We start from the raw sequence: 13,227 nt of genomic DNA, 5'->3' as shown, positions 1-13,227 counted from the left end.
AAGCAATAAGTGAGGAGGGAATGAGAAGAGGCTGAAAGGGTTTCACAGAGAAGCAATACCTAAAAGTCACAGAAGCTCTTATAAACAAGAAGACAGTTTCGGAAAGTGCAATGTCCGTTGTATTGTCAAGGATTAAAAGAAGTGGTTCATAAGCAGAGCCAGAGAGAGCAGGAGCCGTAGAAGGGGTCTCTAAGTTAGCACATGGCAGATTTCCTTCATGGATGGATACTCTTAGCATTTCAAGGAACAGTCTTTTATTGTCATTTTTCCAGCATGTTTTAAATGGCTTTATGGATTACATGCCCAACCCCAAATGCTTGGGCAAAGCTTACAGAAACCAGTAATTAGTTATTATTATTGCTACATGCCATGCACATATTTCCAAACCACTAAACAATTACCATCGTATTTCAATGCAGCATATTTCTTCAAAATCAAAAAACATAGTGGCACCAGACACACTGAAAAGAGAAATTTATTTTTTATTGTGTCATGGTAATAATTGCCTGCACTGCTTTATATGAATTAAATATTTAAAATGTCATCATAAAAATATCCTTTAATAGGTATTATCCTCTCCCGTAATGGAAGCAGAGGTCACAGAACACCTTCCTTTCCTTATTATCGACACTGCTAGAAGCCAAGCTAATAACTTTATTGTCACTGCAACATTTCTACAGGGTTTTGCAGGTGCCTAAAATGCAGATATTAACCCCTGTTTTAAACATTCGCTCAGCAGCATAAGACTGAAAACCCTCTCTTTAGAACTCCACATAAGGTGTCTGGACTGAAATAAAAGAGCTTTTCCAGTTTCTTGGTAGGAAAGAAAAAAGAAGTTCTTTATCAAAAGCATATTAGCATATTTTGCCTCATTAATAACTTCACTGCAGCATTAATTTGCTTAATTATTGCACTTGGAATTCAACATGGTTGCTAATTAATTCAAGGGCTGGATTAAAAACAGAGAAAAAATTTGGAGTCATAACACATACACACACAGTCCTGCTTTGTGAGCAGGCTTTTTGGAAATAAGTTTTTTGTTCTGTTCCATGAAACACTAAGGCTGTGGACACAGTAAGTCAAGAGTTATCTTTTCAATGATTTATTTTAATACGTTTTCCCAGGTTTGCCCATTTAGGCTTCTCTCCTGATGAATCTTCCCGTAATAAATGGGGTTAATGCTTCTCAACAGCCTGCTATCAGGACTTCCAGCTCCATTACCCACTATTAAGATCTTGTTCTCTTCCTCTGCAAATCTTTCTTTCTATTTTCCTGGCAGTGGCCAACAGGGACACTAAATCCTTAGCAGGTCATTTGAACAGAGTTCATTTGTCTCCAAACAGTCCCAGAATTACCTTCTCATAGCCCAAAAGAAACAAAGGACATTAAAAAAAAAAACAAACACAAGCCTGTAACCCCAAAACACTCTCCATTTCCTAAAGTCTTTCATTGTAAATGATAAAGAAAATCTTGAAGTATTGGGTCACCCTGAAAATACTCAACATCAGAACTGGGAATGATATTTCAATAGAGCATCTTCTTAACTGCTTGTTTAACAGTCTTACATCTTAGCAAGACAAAACCATCACAAACCAGTAAATGGTCCAGGGCTACTCTGAGCCGACTGTCTCTCATGGGGGTGCTCACGGTGGTGATACAGTGAGGTTCACAGAGGTACAGCTGTGTTAACAGAAAACCTTAACTGCATACAGCCATACCACAAAACAACCATTTCCAGCCCTGCTACTCAAACTGAAAAAAATAGTTACAGATTGGTATAGCTGGATTGGTCACCATGCTGCTATTGGATTGCTGGGGCAGCCCAGCATGAGCTGCTTTAGTCTTTTAGCGTCCTCATCCATTTATGCTTTGTCATGTACCAGCGTGGTGAGACAATGAGCAACAGAGGTTTTCAAGGTGCTGGCCTTAACTATCCACAACTTTATTCCCTTGGGGTGTTTCTATTTAGACAAGCTTGCTTACCCACAGCTGCACATTTTAAAGAGAGGTTTTGGAATGGAGATCAACAGAATCTGATTTAGATAGCTTAATATTTTGAAGCCTGATATTATAGCTCATCCTATGTTGCAAGATAACTGTGTCTAACAGGTCTCTCTACACTGGTAGTAGCTATGCAATGACCAGAGAAAAGTCATCAATACAGTGATTTTGTTAGGGTTTTTGGTATCTAAAATGGGACTTCAGTGAAATAAAAGACCAACCTCCCCTAACCCCATTCAAGAGCTATTTAGCCCTGTAAATACCTAAATTCAGCAGGCTTTCAGTTTCCAGTTGAAAATATTATAAAACATTATAAAAATTAAATTTCTGTTTCCTGGCAAGCCTGGATCTGCTCTGGGAGGTAGCTCAGCCTCATAGATCATCAGAATGCCGAAACAAAATACACAAAAAAACTAGGTTGCCTGCACAGCCCTCTCTCCAAGGAGTATTCTCAGAGCACACCTAACACTGATGCAATTCAAGTCCTCGCAAAATGTACCCTGAGACCTCTTACTCTTAAAAAGGATCTAGAAAACAAGATGCTGAGGGTACCCTTATTCTATATAGCACACTGAAGAGGTTTTTATAGAAGTTCACACTATTATCTTGCCTCTCACATTCCTGTTCCTTCTTCCATCCCTTCTCCCTAGAGTCATGTATAAGGCATTTTTTTCCTGCATAGTGTTCTTTCCCCACCTCATAAACCCATCACGTGGTAGTTGTGTCTTTTGTGACCTGCAGATTCAGATCTCCCTCTCTGGCAGAGCAGAGAACAAACCTGGCTCTTTAACTGCTTGTATATGTGGCATAACCAGGTAGCCACCATACAGGGGGCAGACACTTCATCATGTTCCAGATGTCTTTTACAGCAGAAGAATAAGCTTCATCCCTTCCTTTAATACAAAAAAATAAATTAACAGTTAAAGAGAACCTACTGTGACGTGATAGATGCTCCTTGCTATGGCCAGGGGTGGGCACCTCAGGGCTGCAGGTTAGGAGTATTTCAGACACCATGCAGTTCTTCGCCACCCATTCCCAGCTCACAGGCCTGGACACACCATGCCATGAACATCCCTCTGAGAAGCCAAGCCCATAGCTATGTTTGAGAGCTCTGGCTGCGCAAGTGAAAGATGGCCAGCAAAGCACACGGATTTGAGAACTTCTTCCACATCTTGCCTCTGGCTTTTTGGTGCACTGCAGTGCCCCAGGCTGGAAATTCTGTAGCAGTGTCACGTTCATTACAAAAATGAAGGAAGTTAAATTGCACGTGAGGATGAATAATGAGAGCACACACTCTGTTATTTATCTGGCTTTTTAAATCATTTTACATATTTTATATATCAGACCACTTCCAGAACAGAATAAGCCATAAATTTTTTGTGCAGCTAACTCAGTCTCTGCATCACCAGAATTGCCAATGTACCTTCCTGTGGGATAACCTGGTATCCAGGAAAGAATAAGGTAAATTTGGTACCACCTGGATGTCTCTGCTGAGAAGTAAGCATCAAAAAGAGATGGTAGTTTTGCCATGTAAAATGTTAACTTACAGTTGCTGCATTGATCCAGTGTGTGAATGAAGCCATTCAAATCCCTTTAAAGGAAAACTATGGCTTGAGGGTATCTGCAATCACTTAGGGATAGTCTACTGGGGGGGGGGGGGGGGGGGGTCTTCCTTTTTGGCTGTTTGTGAGGGAAGCTGGTCACAATTCTGGGCCAAGCTGTAGCATTCCCATCAAGTTCTTCAGCAGGGGAATTACAGACCAGACACACAGAGCAAGCAGAGAGCCAACACTGAGCTGAATTAGCAAAAGGTCTATTTAAGGAAACAAGTCTAGCATCTGTTTTATCGAGCATATGTACTCTGCTCGTTGCTGTGCACCATTAAGACCTTTCACGCAGAGATTGTAAGACACACATGAGCACTGCAGAAGCTATGAGACTGCTATTTTTTCCTTCTTTACTTTGTCTCATCAATACTTCATTCAGGACCATTCTACCCTTAAATCAGCCCTGTGGTAAAAAATAAAATCACCCTGCCAATGGTCTGACATATAAGGGGGCAAGTTCCCCCTGGGAACTTCAGGGTGATTAACAGGCAGCATGGATATGACCTTATTTCAGCTACAGAAGCCTGGACAACTGAGGACAGGCATACTCTGTTATACACAAAACCACATGTTTAACCACTGTTAGTAATGACAGGATCAGACAAGACAGGATACCCCCTCCTTTCGCTGTGTTGATCCCAGCAGGTGAATGCCCTGAGCCAGCTTGCCCTCCTGCAGTCTGAGGGACAGCACCCAGTGGGATAGCAGTCATTCCTTCCACCATTCCATGTTCCATAGACAGCAGTAGTTGGGAGCATCTTCACCAAATGCTAAGCCTCCTCCCCATCCTTCCAGCTATAATGGATGAGACAAAGGAAACCCTGTGGAGCAGCCCTCTGCGCCATGCTCCTGGTCCCCAGCTCTGCAAGATGAGTAGACCTGGCAAGGAAGCTTTCTCCTAGGCTGAAGCATCCCACCTAGAGTATGTGGAGTCTGGTGAAGGTAAAATAAACCCTGGTCAAGCATTGTACAGTCTCACTGTCTCATTTCTGGTTTGCAGACCCCAAAAAGCACACAGGCCAGGAGGTTAATATAAAATAACTAGAATATTCAGAAGCTGGCGGATGGATCTCCTCAGGGTTCACAATGGGCAGATCAGCCACTCGTTGCTTTCATTATCTGGATTACAATAAAAAGAAAGAAAAGAGGGTAGAGGCAGACACTTCCCTGCAGACTCTTTGCCCAGATGTTAAACCAGCTGGCTACGAACCCCACACAGAGGCTTTGCTGCCAAAGCCAGGGCTGACAACAGGAGATCTAGACGTGGCCTCTACTTTTCCCCCTCCTGCCAAAACAGATCAAATGATGTGTAGCACAGCACAAATCCACCACAGCAGATGCCACCCAGGACACCACTCTGCAGAGTCCCACATCCCTATCTGTGCCATGTCCCTCAGGGTTTAGAGATGACTTCCACCACCTGCACCAGCTCTTGCTGGTGGAGCTGGAGAGGCAGACCCATGAAGACCATGAAGGTGTGGGGTTGTGAGGCCCATCCCTTGCATTGCCTTTACCCTGAACTGCTGCGGTGCCTTGCTCACCCCCATCCCTATACACATCTCACAACTCCTTACTTCCCACACCACTGCTTCAAACTGCCATGCTGACCCTCCTCCAAAGATTTTTCACCCTCCTTCTGTTAAGCGATCTCCTTGCCTTTTGCCCAGAACACTTTTCTGATTTGTATTTAAAGCATGCTTCTCATGAGAAATGCACTTAGTCCATCAGGCAGGGCAAGAGAGGTTGTTCAAATAGACACCTGCACTGGAGACAGAATAGCTTTGTCTTCTGGTAACCCGTCATATTCTGAGACACATTTGGGCTATTCAGCAAATCCTCCTTAGGAGATGTCCCCCATGTCTCTGAACTGAGCGGCTGACACTCTGCACCCTACTCATCTGCAACATGCTGGCATTCATAACAGGTAAATAAAAACATTATTGCCAAATGCTTCTACCTTCTAATTTCTAAAAACAAAAACCCAGTCTGTTGATAGAAAAATTTGGTTTACATAACCAGCAACTATTAAACTGGTAACGCAGAGCAGCCAACACTGATAAGCAGAAATTAGAATATTTAGCAGCCTCAGCATGCTTGAAATCCTGTGTTGTCTCTTTAAAAACAATGGAAAACCATTCTGGATAAAATCTTTAGGAACATTTTATTTCCTCAAGAGAACGGATCTCTTTTCTTATTAAAAAAAAAAAAAAAAGACTCACTAATATTAAAATATACTAAACCTGATAGAACAGAATGTCTCCTTTGAAGTTGTTTCAATCTTTTTAAATATCTAAAGGACCTAACCCACACAGGGCTTGCACGTTTTCAGCTTGGAAAAAAAAAAAAAAATCAAAGCTTTATCCCCTTTTTTCCCCACCCGCTTGCCAATTATGGGAATTAGAGAAAAAAATCCATGTCTGAAAGAGGTGGAGGTTTTTACACTCTTGTAATTATGCACAGGATTTAACCATCTGGGGAGAGGGACTGCTGGGAGGGGAGAGAAGAGCTTTATTCTAAGAGTTACACGTGCACTTTCATCCCGAATCGAGTGTCAGCCACCAGGTGATTTTTCATAGGGATCGCCAGGCTCCTCTGCTTAGCAGCTCACCTCCAATTTGCTCAAATGATCAACAGCTCCTCATCTTCTTTATTAGTCTCTCTGTTTATCTGTCCAGCGATGGGCTCCAGCTCCCGCAGCCAGGGAACAAGCCAAGAATAGCCAGATCCAGAGCTGTGAAAGATATTCTTCCAGCATCATCTGGCTCCTTGGCAGAGTCTGCGGGCAGCTGTACTCGCAGCCCTGTGCCTGCCTCTGGGTATGTCATGTGGCCACGCTGTAGTGGCACTGGCTGAGCATCTCTGTCTTCCTGGACACAATTTTCCTTTGATTCACCTTGAATCTGAGGGACCCATTACATGACCATTGTCTCAGATTTGATCAATAAGGGCTTTTTTTAATGACTGCCCTTAAAAGATAGCCAACACATCTTGTTTCTGCTGTCATACTTTATAAATCTATGTCCTGCCTGTAAGGACCATTCCTTTTGCCGTACAGGGCATTCTTGGGCAGCACTTTTTCACAGCACATGAGCAGGATATTTCCAGCTGATTTGTGGCACAAAGGCTGGACTTTTTCACTGATGGATTAAAAAAAAAAGCCTGAAAAAAAGGCACAGAGCAGAGGGCAGGAGGACTACCTCAGCACTACTCTGGATATTAAGGCTACATCAGCCAGTCTATAATCTCCAAAATATATTTGCTTGGGTTGAGGCATTTTTTTCAGGAAAGACACACCAGGAAAAAAATAAAGTGAGAAAAATGTTATCCCTGATATAAAGGATGCAATCCTACATAGTAATTGCCTTGTGCTTTTCCTTCTCTCCTCCTTCCTCCTTTTTTCTCTTTCACAAGAAAGACCAGTAAAAGCTGTGTCTATATTAGCTACAAGCATCATCTATAAAAATCCTGTCTTTATATATTACTCATATCACACTGTTGCAGTGTCAAATTTCATAGGAAAGAAAGCACTAAATGCAACATAAATTACATCAGCATTACAACTTGGGCATAAATTATCTGAACCAAAGAAAACCTGACCTTGCTTCTACTAGTTTGGTCAGTGTCTCCATTTTAGATGCTGCAGGTCATCCTTAAACATAAATTTGTCCTTTCGGTTGATTTTTACATTTAAATTGGTTTAATAATTTGTGACATAATGAGCATTAAAAGATAAGCATTTTCTACCTAAGGAACTAACAGTCTGTCAGCTTCAGCAGTAGATGCGACACAGCTGAGCACTTGAATCAAGAAAAGAGAGTATTTCCATGGACTGCGACTGATGCAATTGTATACAGGCATTTATTTGTCTGCTCAAAGTTTCAACCCCAACAGCTTTTTTCCTTTCTTACTGTGTTTGTCTAAATCCAATTGCAAGTTCTTCAGGGCAGCAATCTGTCTCCTCACATGTTCGTAAAGCACCATGTGCACCTATGGCACTCCGTAATAAGTAATTTCCTATCTGCTTATGATTAAAGAGGGATTTCAGGTGAAATATTGTAAATTGAAATGGACAGGCTGGGAGGACAGCTTACATTACCAACACCATTCAGTCAGAAATTGTGCTTCAACACAGGATGGCAGCCAACATGCTATGCAGTTTGAGCTTGCCAATGTGCAGCTCTAAATGCTTTTGAGAGCCATCCTACAACCATTCCCCATTCCCTGACACCAAGTCCCTAAAAAATACATTGTGCAGAGTAAGAGAGCTCACCATTAGATGCCTTGTACTGCAGTACATGTTCGTTTGTAAGGGTATCTATTGCTTTTTCCAGGGTTACTTTCTAAAAGCAAGCTAGACCCTGTAGAGCAACTGAAAAGACAGGAGTGCACTGTCTCGACTGGAGGTGGAAAGAAAGTGGAATAAGCCACAGAAGGGGGAGCAAAGAGAGAAGGTGAGAAGCTGATATATTAATAGAATCACCCTGTGCCTCGCTCGAGGCACAGACACATCCAGAGGGGCTGTTCCCCACTTAATGGTAATTGATTTGTGCAGGTGATATAGCAAACATGAGAGTCCAGCTGCATGATGCATGCATGGATGAAGCTCACAGCATGCTTAGGATTACCGTATTTATGATAGCAAGGAAGCATGCAATAGCTTTCTGGGAGCGGTCCCCATCTTGTGCCCTTTCCTGCACTCCAAAACAATACAATACCTATTGTTTGCCATCTGAAAATCCCTCCTTTTCCAGAAACTCAGCCCCCGCATGCCCTTTGCTTTCCCCCAAAAGCGAAACCCCTTTTCCTCAGCACTTGCCACTCCAGATCCCTCAGCTTCCCACAAAGTGCCCATACCCAATCTCTGCTACCTCAGACCTCGTAAACCATCTCAGAGCTCAAATTCCCCAGCTACTCCCAGACCACAGCTCCCCGTCTCCCCTGCTGCAGCTGCTGGTCCCAAATCCTCTGGGACACCAGCACTCCCACCACATTTCTGCCATCACCTCCCCAACAAGCCCCCAGCTACCCAGGCTTCCTCAAACCCCGTAACACTCCCCAAATCTGTACCCTGGACTTGCCATTTCACAGACCCCTTTCTTCCCTCCAATGTCCACCCACATTTACCCCCTTTCAAATCCTCTCACCAACTCCCTTCACCACCAAGTCCCCCTTACTTGGTCCCCCCTCTTACTTTTGCTCACTCCCCCCAAGTTTCTCACCCCACCATCTCCTTGCCCTTCCTATCTGCCAGGCCGCTGGCAGCCCTGACATTCCAATGGAAGCAGACCTTCAGCTTCCCCCACTGGATGAAATCCTACAGCCCCCTTTTTTGCCCATATTTTCTCAAAAAAAAAAAGAAATTTGTGAGGAAATTCCCATCAGTGTCGTGGTTTAAACCCAGTCAGGTAACTCGTTCACTCACTTCCCCCCCATTTCTTGCCCTCCCCCAGCTCTCGGAGGGACGGAGAGGAGAATCAAAAGAATGCAACTCCCACGGGTTGAGATAAGAACAGTTTAGTAACTAAGGTATAACACAAATCACTACTGCTACCACCAATGATAATAATGATAAAGGAAATAACAAGGGAAGAGAATACAACACCTCAGCACCAGCCGATCGATAACTTGCCCCCCCTCAGCCCGACCAAGCTCCGACCGATACCTCCTCCAACCCCGCAGTCCCCCAGCCCTTCCGGCTAACTCCCAGTTACCTCCTGGGCATGACGTGCTGTGGTATGGAATACCTCTTTGGTCGGTTTGGGTCAGGTGTCCTGTCTCTGCTTCCTCCTGGCTCCCCCTCCTCCCTGGCAGAGCATGAGGCTCACAAAGTCCTTGGCCAAACCAAAACATCCTTGTTATCAGCTCTGTTCCCGAGCTGAAAGTCAAAACACTGCACTGCACCAGCTACCAAGAAGGGGAAAAATGACTGCTACTACTGAACCCAGGACATTATCCACCCCTTATTCCATACCATTCACGTCATGCTCAGATCCCACATTTTCAATATACCATCACTCTTATCTCGGTGCACTCTTAACTTAGTGCATGGACCAGTCCCCATAAAGCTGCTGCGTCCATCTGGTCCATGTCAGGCTCCATCTCTTGTAACAGTCTTCCAGAGCAGGAGAGACTGTGTGCAGTGTTCACACTTGTGAATAACCTGGGCAATAGTGTCCATTGTTAAGTCCACCCCTCGATCATGAGTCCATCTCTGTGTTGCTTCTCTGCTCTGATGGCCTGAAGTGCCATGGGCCCACCAGGCTCAAAATAATTCACTGTCCCCTTAAGCAGTTTCTGCAGCTTGCTGCTGGGGACTCCATGCAGCTGCCTTCCATCTCTGATGCTTCCAAAGCACTGGAGGGGCCCAGTGGACTAGATACTTGCCCATACTGTCACACACACCCTGCCACTCGTGACTGTCCAGCTTTGGGGAAAATCTCTTGGTCCCCCCATATCGTCGTCTAACCCCAGGCAAGACCCAAACCTGACTCTGCTTAACTTTTGAGATCAGACAAAATGGTTGTGGGTAGAACACAGTCTGTGTGTGTGCCAACATGCTGATCCCCATCACAATCAGCAGGCAGGTCCCAAGGACACCCAAAGGCCATTCAAAACCTTCAGAACTCTCAGTTGATGCTGCTGTACTTGTCACTGGGGCTGGTGTAGCTGCTGTGCTTGCCTGGCTCTCCCACCGCCAGCTTCTCTTTTCCTGAGTCCAGCTCTTCCTCCTCTGCCTTGCTGGGAAATGCTGCGTGGTCTCCTGCATCCTCCTGGGGCTCGGCGGGCGGCTTCCGGGGAATGCTCTCGGCCGTCGCGGGGCTGGGCTCGGCCGCGGGGCTGGGCTCGGCCGCGGGACTGGGCTCGGCCGCGGGACTGGGCTCGGCCGCGGGGCTCGGCTCCTCCGCGCCCTTCTCCCGCTGCTCTGCAGCCGCCTCCTTCCGCTCCTCGACGGCCCCGGCCACCTCCACCGGCAGCCGTCCCCTCGCGGCCTCCAGCCCCGCTCCCGCCGCCGCTTGGTCCCCGGGGCCGCTCTCCCGGGCCGCTTCAGCAGCCGCCGGCTCCCGGGGCCGCTCCCCCTCGGCTCCCCGCAGCCTCACGAAGATGGAGAGTAGGGTGAGGGCCAGGACGGTGAGGAGCAGCCGGACGGCCAGGTACAAGTCCACGGCCACCTCCGTCCCGCCCTGCTGCTGGAGCCCGCCCGTATTACAAGCCATTGCCATAAAGCACAGTGAGACAAGAACCTTAGCCCAAGCCCCACACTTGATAAACACTATCACAGCAAATACCGGCTCTAAGTAAGTTACAACATTCTGAAGCTGTGAGATCAACAAGAACAACTCTGAGATCCAATAAATCAGCATTGTGACGAGTGACTATTAATCCAGTCAAATCTGTCGTTATCTCAACCCTTCGTGCCCCACGTTGGGTGCCAAAAAGAACTGTCGTGGTTTAAACCCAGTCAGGTAACTCGTTCATTCACTTCCCCCCCTTTCTTGCCCTCCCCCTGCTCTCGGAGGGACGGAGAGGAGAATCGAAAAGAATGCAACTCCCACAGGTTGAGATAAGAACAGTTTAGTAACTAAGGTATAACACAAATCACTACTGCTACCACCAATGATAATAATGATAAAGGAAATAACAAGGGAAGAGAATACAACACCTCAGCACCAGCCGACCGATAACTTGCCCCCCCTCAGCCCGACCAGGCTCTGACCGATACCTCCTCCAACCCCGCAGTCCCCCAGCCCTTCCGGCTAACTCCCAGTTACATCCTGGCCATGACGTGCTGTGGTATGGAATACCTCTTTGGTCAGTTTGGGTCAGGTGTCCTGTCTCTGCTTCCTCCTGGCTCCCCCTCCTCCCTGGCAGAGCATGAGGCTCACAAAATCCTTGGCCAAACCAAAACATCCTTGTTATCAGCTCTGTTCCCGAGCTGAAAGTCAAAACACTGCACTACACCAGCTACCAAGAAGGGGAAAAATGACTGCTACTGCTGAACCCAGGACACCATCAGGAATGACTTCACTGAGATTTTAGATGTCTGAAAGGGGTTTAGAAAAATAAAATCAGTAGCTTTGATTTTTTTCATTGCAGCATTCCTAAAGGACCTAACCACAGACTGAACCCACTGCCCTCTGTGGAGTATATATTATTTCAACTGTAAGACATGATGCCTTGCCCAAGAACATACAGGGAGGCCATGGCATGGCAGTATAGCATAGACCTTCAACCTCACAAGGCACACTTTAACCAAACTGTGCCTGAGAATCATTTTTGGCTGTCCAAAATAAGCTCTTCACAGCTTTGCCTCAAGGCTCACTGGGCCTTCAGCCTTTGACTTAGAAGCCTCTTTTCCTCCTCAAAAAGCTGCAGTCCCCATATAAGGCTTTGGTGCTATTTAGTCTCACACACCATGTTCCTGTATCAGTAAAATGAGGGAGCCCCACACAGAGGTTTCTTTCTCACTGAAGGAAGAACAGAGGAAGTTTATGGCTGCAGAGAAGGAAGCCAGAAAGGTCACTGTGTACCTGGAGGACAGTGAAAAGAGAAGTCACCACCTGGGCAGCCAAAGTTTGTTGCTTAATGAGCAACCACTGATCTAAATCCCCATCATGCCACAGGCAACTTGCTTGATTACAGGGCATACAGGACAGAGTTTTACCTCCACACACCTATATATTTCAACAGCTATGGCACCCAAGAGAACTGCACTGGAAGTATATTGATAAGACTGCAAAGTCAAGCACTTAAACTAGGAAATATGGGGCCTAAGGAGGTCTCTGCAGCCCCCAGTCACACTATGATACAATCCTTATTTGCACAGTGAAGTGTTGTTTCTCCACCACCCTCCTGCTCTGCTCCGCAGACCCGAGAGCCCTCTCTCCCTTTGATGGCATGTTCTGGGTCCCTGCTCCACACCACAGTTTCCTCACATCACTCCAGTCCTGCTCAGGATGGAAGCAATAATTTTCTCATAGACTTTTCTTTGGCCTTCCTCACTCTTAAATTAGAGTGATTCACAGATGTTAATTATCTTATTTCCATAATGAACCCGTGGAAGGAGTATGTATCATTAAGTCCACATTACAGCTGCTGAGCTGAGACACAAAGAGATGCAGGTTAGTAGATTAATATCCACTAATTTTGCACACCTAAGCTGAAATACTTCAGGCCTGCTTTCCTCTCACTCTGTAGGGCTTGACATTGCAAACTCCATTGATGATCCATTAATATCTTCCTAGACTTTAAGATATAGATACTGGAAAATGATAACTTCACCACCAGCTCTCCAGCAGCTGTCCCCAGGGCTGCAAGACTTAAGTCCATCATACAGACTGTGCCCCATTTGAGGAAGCACAGAGCTAAGACTGGTGTTGGGCTATCATGGTGAATCTTTCTTAGAACAAGAGAGTAAGGTGTGTTTAGCTACTGGGTCTTGATGGTTGTTTCCTAATAGCAGAGGAATATAAAGGAATATAAAGAGGAATATAAAAAAAGGAATATAAAGAGGAATATAAAGAGGAATATATATAAAGGGGGAGTGTCACGAGGATGGAGCCAGGCTCTACTCAGTGGCAAACAATGATAGGACAAGGGGTAATGGGTGCAAACTGGAACA

Source organism: Pezoporus occidentalis, unplaced genomic scaffold (genome assembly GCF_034315485.1).
Source record: "Pezoporus occidentalis ecotype Australia unplaced genomic scaffold, CSIRO_AGI_Poc_V1 ctg5, whole genome shotgun sequence".
In the NCBI taxonomy this organism is placed as follows: Eukaryota; Metazoa; Chordata; class Aves; order Psittaciformes; family Psittacidae; genus Pezoporus; species Pezoporus occidentalis.
The sequence above is the reverse complement of the archived record's forward strand: the minus strand, read 5'-3'. Positions refer to the sequence as shown.